This window comes from Nyctereutes procyonoides, unplaced genomic scaffold, assembly GCF_905146905.1.
Source record: "Nyctereutes procyonoides isolate TBG_1078 unplaced genomic scaffold, NYPRO_anot_genome, whole genome shotgun sequence".
In the NCBI taxonomy this organism is placed as follows: domain Eukaryota; kingdom Metazoa; phylum Chordata; class Mammalia; order Carnivora; family Canidae; genus Nyctereutes; species Nyctereutes procyonoides.
Genome location: NW_026575160.1, coordinates 25,856,421 through 25,862,842, shown reverse-complemented (window position 1 = coordinate 25,862,842; position 6,422 = coordinate 25,856,421).

Genomic DNA, 6,422 nt, shown 5'->3' with positions numbered 1-6,422 from the left:
CCCGTGAAGAGCTGTGATCGGAAACGATACATGTTTCTCTCTAGCGCGGGAGCTAAGGCGGGGCGGTGTGGGCCACGACGCCTTAAGTAGCAAGACCGCCGCCTGTCGTCACCATATGTGGGCGGGACTCGAACGCCGACCAGCCAATCCCTACAGATCTCCCCACCAGGGGCCCGCCTCCGGCGGCCGAGGGACGCTGACTACCAATCCCACGTCGCAAATCTGCCAGCGGGGCCCAGGGAGCAAGTCTTCGCTGCCGCACTGGCCTCTGGGAAATGTAGTACGCCTTGGTGGGGACGCTCCTGCTCCCGCCTGCCTCCCGACTCGTGACCTCTCCCGTACTTCCCAGGGGCCCCGCCTCGGAATAGCTTGAGTTGTTCCCGGCGATGAGCAATGGAGCGAGTATGCCTGGTGACGACGGCCAGCTTCCAGCTGGGAGCCACGCCACCCGCTTAGCTCATCTCTGGGTCGCGGCTGGCCTCCTGCTTAACCTCCCCCGGCTTCCGTGCAGCCGCCGCCGGGCGCCCCCATAGGCCCGCCGCGGGAACACCTCCAAGGTTTTAGCTGTTTAATTAGGTTAGCGGTCACCAATGTCTGTAATCGAGCTGTGCGCTTCTTACCCCCCACCCCTCCCGTGTGCTCCCTACCCCCCAAGAAAGGCTGTGCTTTAGTCTAGTTAGTCGTGTAGTGTGGGTATTTCTCCTATTAGGAACTAGAAAGATCTGGCTATTCGGTGTCACGTGAGTCACAAATTGTGCACAAGAGTGAGCCCTTTGACAAGTCGGCCTGCCAAGAGGTCAACCGGGGATAAGAGTTGGTTTCTGAGAATTTAACAGCTGGTAAAACAAACATGAACTGTAAATACCAACATCACGGTGTTCTGCATTTTCCGAGGTGCTCCGAGACAGCTCTGCATTTTTTCTTTTTTTTTTTTTTTAAGATTTTATTTATTTATGAGAGAGAGAGAGAGAGAGAGCCAGAGACACAGGCAGAGGGAGAAGCAGGCTCCATGCAGGGAGCCTGATGTGGGACTCGATCCCGGGACTCCAGGATCACGCTCTGGGTGGAAGGCAGGTGCCAAACCACTGAGCCACCCAGGGATCCCCTGGTTCGCATTTTCCGAGGTGCTATCTAGATAAGTCTTCCTCCTTACATTTGTTGTGTATTTAGGACCTGTTATTAGCGTCTGTCTTAGGCTTAGGACAGCCCCAACTCAACGGCCTCACCCCAGTGTGGGGGACCCATCCCCCACTCCACCTCTCCCCTGGCTCCTTCTCTTGTTCTCAGCCTCCTGCAGCACATTTCCACCGGAATGGGCCACCTGCACTTCAATATCGTTAAAAGGACAACTGTTTCCCTCTTCCTGTCTGCCCGTCGTGTCTCCACAGTACTACTGTTCTCCCCATATGTCCAAATTCAAAAACTCAACTTCATACATGGTTCCGGCTCTCTCTCCAGTGCCCCCCAGAACAATCAATTTTACAATAAAACTCAAATTCATGTCCTGTTCTCCTCGCACATGGCCTCAGTTCATACCTGGGCACTCTAAGGGACCTTCCAGTTTTTTCACCAAGGTTTCACGCGTGATAATGCTGCCAGGTTTATTTATGGCTCCCCTTTATTACTAATGCACTAATTTAATAGTTGCTCAAAAACATTCGTTGGTTCCATCACCACTATGTTCGATGCCAACCGTCTTAGCCCGGCCTGGGCTCCCTGTCCAGCTCCACCTCTCCCTGCTTCCCCAAACACATCCCAATCTTCAGCCACACTGCACCGACTGCTTGTCATTGCCAGGACACAGCTCTGCTCCCCTCCTCCGTTTTATCGCTCACATAGTTCCATGTTCTTGTAATGCCCTGACTCTCACCTTCATCTTAACACTTTATCCCGCCTTTCAAGATCTAGCTCAAATGCCACCTCCTTCATAAATACTTAACCAGAATTGTTTCTTCCTCCTGACAACTCTTAGGGCTCTTTGTAACGTTCTATCGCCACTTATTATATCCCTACAGGCCACACAGGTTATTCAAAGATGTTCTTCAAGGGGCCATATTTTGGGGTAGCTTTCCCTCTGTTGAATCCTGAAGCAGCAAGTAAACCAAATAAGGATACAGGTTGATGGACACGGCTCCCACTCACCTCCTTCCATCAGCCCTCCAGACGACTACACATCTGAAGTCGTGACCTTGGCCCGCATTGAGTGAGGTGACGCCAGGTTGGAGGAGCACAGAACTCCATACCTTTTGTGACACCAGGCTCTCCATCATCCAGAAATAACTAACACTACACAGAAGGCAATAATTTTACTACAGTCTGAGCCCATTTCCCAGGCTGGATGTCCAGGTTCCAGGCTTTGATCTGTGCCTCGCCTGCATTTGGGGCACGTTCCTTTTATTTGCATCCATGTTCATGTCCACTTAGAGGCTGTTCTTGGGCAGGCCCAGCCATGGCCTACCACATGACATACGTACTTGTTTTACGTTTATTTATGAACACATGCGTCATTTAATAAAATTGCCAGCTCCCCAAGAACAAGAACCTTGTTTTCATCATCTCTGTTCTTCATGGCATATAAAGAAGTGTTATCTTTGTAATTATAGCCAGTATATGTTAAATGAACTTCTAGGAAATAATTGTTGACTATATTTCTCTAGTGTAAAAAAAGGGAAAAACATTACATACACAGAAGATAAGTTTCAAATTATGAACTCTGAGACGTATTTTTGATAAATTCATCTTAATATATATTTTATATTTTATATTTTATTTTTATGCCTGTAGTTACCTCAGATTAAGTGCCAGAAAGATGCACAGTTCTCACAAGACAGTGGACCTTAATTCCACCCATTGGCTTTACAACATATTTAAAGAAATTACAGACTCCCAACAACACTGAGTCACCAAATGACTACAAATAGCAGGAGGAAAGGGGAACAGGACACAAGGGCCTTTTCCTAGCCAGAATTTGCCTTTTTTTACCCAGGAAAGAATACCTTTTCCAGGGACTTCTGCCTAGATCTCACTAGCCAGGCTTTTGTCACACGATGATCTTTGGCCAAAGGGGAGTCTAGGGGCAGCCCCAGTGGCTCAGCAGTTTAACACCGCCTTCAGCGCAGGGCGGGATCCTGGAGACCCCGGATCGAGTCCCCCACGTCGGGCTTCCTGCATGGAGCCTGCTTCTCCCTCTGCCTGTGTCTCTGCCTCTCTCTCTCATGAATAAATAAATAAAATCTTTAAAAAGGGGGCGGGGGGAGTCTAGAAGACAAGTATTTTCAGCTGGGCTTACTGACGGTCAAATCTGAGGTTCCGTTAATAAGAACAAAGGGGAGATCATGGATGTGGGGTGGCAGCTAGCAGTGTCTGCTTCTTGTACTCTGAGACAAAGTTTTCCCATGATCTAATAAATATCACATGTTTGCTACCAACTTGACCTTATGTGCTGCCTCTCACCTCTGAGTAGAAGAAAGATGTGTCCTCCTCCTGTGAAATACAACCTACTCAGATATCACTATCACAGTAAATACACTCATTGTTACAAAAATAAATGGTACATTAATCTGAATTTGTGGGCACACCTATCTGAGAAGAGTTCTAAGCTGCTCATGGGGTCAGTATATTGAGAAATATGGTTCAAGAACAATTAACACAAGTAAGACTTGGTATTCAAACCTCCTTTGAAGGCATAAACATAAAAGGTTGTCTTTGAATGACTTTAGTCATGGCTTCCTTGGGATTCCTTGCATAGTATTAAGCAAAATTAAATGTCTCCCAGATCCAGCTAAGACTTCTCATAACCTCGTTGCTGCCTGTCTCTTCCAACCCACCTCTCATCACCTAACAACACAGTCCCTTCCCTTTGACCATATGGAACTCCTGGCAGGTCTCGGAGCTCATCGTGCTCACCAGGCCTCATACAGGCCTGGTGCCTCGCTACTTCTCCCGCCTGACTTCTCACCCACTACACTTTGCCTAAGTGTCTTCTTTGCCACCTCAGAATACAAAGTTCATTCCCTACCCCTTAGACTTCTGTACCAGCCCTCCCTCACCCTTGAGCTTCCACAATTGCCATTCAGATCTCAGCTTAAGTGACGCCTCCCTTAGGAGGCCCCACCCTTACTCTCCATCCTGATGTGGTCCTCTCACCCCACTTAACACACGACCCCCCATGTATGTTATTCCTCTAAAGCATATCTCACCACCTGTTTCTCAGGTTCAGTCATTGTTTTCTCTTGGCCTTACTACAATGTCAGAATTATGAGAAAAGAGATTTCGTTTTAGTCACTGCTGTATCTTCAGTATTGGCACTTAGTAGATATTCATGTTTGCCAAATGAATAAAGGGACAAATAACTGAATGTCACTCCTCTGCCTGGAACATCCTTCTCCACAATCTCCCCTCATCCTTTAAGTCACCAATCCTGGGCCTCACGCCCCCATAGCATCAGGGTTAAATATCTTTCTTCTACAATCCTATAGTGCCTTCCCTAGAATAGCATTAGTTATACATATTGTAATTCCTGATGACCACTCCCCATCAGACACAGAGTGGGCAAAGTCCAAGATCATCATTACTGAATCAGACACCAAAGTTTACAAGCACCTGAGCTTTACATGTAGCACTCTTGGGATGCCTGGGTGGCTCCCGGGTCTGGGGATGGAGTCCTATATCAGGCTTCTTGCAGGGAGCCAGCTTCTCCCTCTGCCTGTGTCTCTGCTTCTCTCTGTGTGTCTCTCATGAATAAGTAAAATCTTAAAAAAAAAAAATACATGTAGTACTCTTGTGCAAATTAGCAGGCAAGGGCACCCAGTTTAATGGGTGATAATGAGCTGGAATTCAAGCCCCCTTTCCCTCTTCATCAGGCAACAACCTGTCCATCTGTACACAGTGGCCCTGGTAGGTGGCCCTAGTAAGTGTTTAATTCAGTGAGGGAGTGAATTTCTTCTGTAAAACTGCAAACTCAGAATTTTGTAAAACTCAGACTTTCTTCTGAGCAGTTTTCTTAAAGACTGAAACTCAGGTTGAGGGAGAAGATGACACTTAACCATTACCGGAAGTCCACTCTGCTGCTGGCACTGTTGTAGGGCTCTCTTTGTTACTACTTTATTGCACTATGATTGACATACAAAAAGCTGTACTTGATGGATACAACCTGATGATTTTAGAAATAAATATATACCAGTGGAACCATCACTGCAATCAATGCCATAAACATACCCATCATCTACAAAAATTTCCTTCTACACAACTTGTGTGTTTGTGTGTGTGTGATAAGAACACTTAATTCTAGGTTCATCTTATACATCTCATACACTTCTTATAGTGACCATACGCAGGACAGATTAGTTTTAACATTTTGTGGATGAAGAACTGGGCTCAGAGAGGATTAGCCACTTTCCCACTGTTATACCATTAGTAAATAGTTCATCTGTGATTAAAGCCTAGGCCCGTCTGATCCCAAGGTTGTCCTTGGCTGACCTCGGCCACATGGGACCCTGAGTGCTCCTTCCCAGGAGTCATGGGCTATGAGTATAGTCCTGCTAGGAGGGCCCATGTGGGCAGAATCTTGCCCTGTTCCCCCACTTTTTACTGTCCCTTGACCTCTACTGTTGTTGACTGCTTGTTTGATTGATTGTTTGGCAGATTTAGAGTTTTCTGATATTCCAAAGGCTATAGCAGAATTATATTATCAAATAGCAATGTTATTCAATCAAATAACGTTTAAACGGATTATCACTTATGTTTAACGTATTTTGCTTTCTTTTTTTTTTTTTTAAGATTTTTTACTTATTTATTCATGAGAGACACAGAGAGAGGCAGAGACATAGGCAGAGGGAGAAGCAGGCTCCTCACAGGGAGCCTGATGCAGGACTGGATCCCCAGACTGGGATCGTGCCCTGTGCCAAAGGCAGACACTCAACTGTTGAGCCACCCAGGCCTCCCTGTATGTTGCTTTCTTAACCTGTTTGCAAGTTTTGTTTTATTGCCAGGGAAGGTGATAATACAACATGCTAAATATGAAGTCTCTGTTTATTTGTTTTAAGAAGGGATATGGCGGCAAAGTTAGTTAAAACTCCTAAGGCTTCAGATTTATTTTGTTTGCCTTTTCACTTTTTGTTATGTAGGAGACATTTCTTTGTGGTCACCGATTTTGAAGTTACATACACTTTCTCTAATGAAATTTCTGGAAAAAAAAATAGGGTTGTCAATTGTCTTCTAAAAAGAGAATGTTGCTTATCTCACAAAGTTGTGGTAGTATCAATAATACAGTATAAGGTAGGTTAGAAGAGGGCTGTGAGCCATACATAATATATGCAGCCAGACAGTAATGCTCATCACATGTTGTAATGAACGGGCTTTTCATGAAAACGGCATACATATGGATTTTCTTTTCTTTGAAGAGAGAGCTATCATTGGACTAT